Source organism: Moschus berezovskii, chromosome X, assembly GCF_049115385.1.
Source record: "Moschus berezovskii isolate FMDL1 chromosome X, NW_MosBer_1.0, whole genome shotgun sequence".
In the NCBI taxonomy this organism is placed as follows: Eukaryota; Metazoa; Chordata; class Mammalia; order Artiodactyla; family Moschidae; genus Moschus; species Moschus berezovskii.
In genome coordinates, this window is record NC_142488.1 from 100,973,378 (window position 1) to 100,974,734 (window position 1,357).

The 1,357-nt window shown below is 47.0% G+C and overlaps 1 pseudogene; it reads right to left on the reverse strand.

Moving 5' to 3' along the window:
• Positions 1 to 208: 208 nt before the first annotated feature.
• Positions 209 to 889, reverse strand: LOC148773411 (protein FAM209 pseudogene; annotated as a pseudogene).
• Positions 890 to 1,357: the final 468 nt, after the last annotated feature.

The window sequence follows — 1,357 nt, forward strand, 5'->3', positions numbered from 1 at the left end:
GGTAGCCTTTCCCTTCTCCAGGGGATCGTCCCAAGCCAGGGATCAAACACAGGTCTCTCAGTCTGGAAAAGGTTATAAACTGCATGATAACAATTCTACAACATTCTGGAAAAGGTAAAACTGTACCACAAATAAAAAATGTCAGAGGCTTTTTTCCTTTTGCTTCAGAATACTTTTATTAGTATAGATATAGTTTGTCAACACTCAACTACTCCTCTTCCATGCAAAAATCCACTCCATCGGTGTATCCGGTGTCCCAAACCTCATATATTGTAAAGTTATTCTTTGCGTTAGCAGGAACGTCGATATTAGGACGTTGGCGTTTATCACTGGGTGCCACAGTGAATTTCAGATTCTGCACCCTGGACACAAGGTTCACAAGTTCTGTCTCGAGCTGGGTTAAGGCACCGCACATAGAGTCTTTGTAGGGGGAAGCCTTTATCTTCTTTCCTCCTGCAGAGCCAGATGAACAGCCCTGATGGCCACGAGGGGTGCACACGTTACTTTCGTCAACGCCTCCTGGAAGCTTCAGGTACACCAACAACATGAAGATGATTAACAGCCACAGCGACTTCCTTCCAAACCAGGTTGGGGCATGCTCTGGTCGATTCTGCCGAATTCGGAAGTGCCTTCCGCTGGGCACCATCCCCGGGAGTTCTTCAGTTTCATCTCTCAGAACATAAAACACATAGGCAAAGACAAACGAGACAAACAAAGGCCAAAAAAAGAACCATAAAAAGAACCATATTACAGAAGGCATTGTGGCTGAGAAGAACTGGGCTCCTGCTGCGCTGGTCTGAGCTGGCACCTGGAGACTGAGGACCAGGCAGGGCTGGGCCCTTAGTGACGTCACAAAGGGCCCCACCCCCACCAGAACCCATGTGGCCATGGTATGACTTCAGGGCAGAGGGTAAGGAGGCCTGCAGGGGTCAACCGAGAGTAGGGCTTAAAGGGACATGGCGACATTTCCAGTGGGCAATTGAAAAAAGAGGCGAAGAGTGACAGGGTGCCATCTCCATGCAGTGTATTCTTTCTGAACCTGGTGTTCTACTGGGAGGGTGGGTCCATCTTCTATTTTTATTTTTGCATTTGTTGAGTCCAGACCCTGTGGTGAGCAGAGCAGACCCACGAGCATGTACCCCTGTGGATCAGACAGTCAAGTGCGAAAGAAAGACATTAAACCCAAGGCCACAAATTAGGAGCCACTGATGTTAATTGAAGAAAGTAGGGAAAACCACTAGAACATTCAGATATGACCTAAATCAAATCCCTTATGATTATACAGTGGAAGTAAGAAATCGATTTAAGGGACTAGATCTGATAGATAGAGTGCCTGATGAACTATGGATGGAGGTTC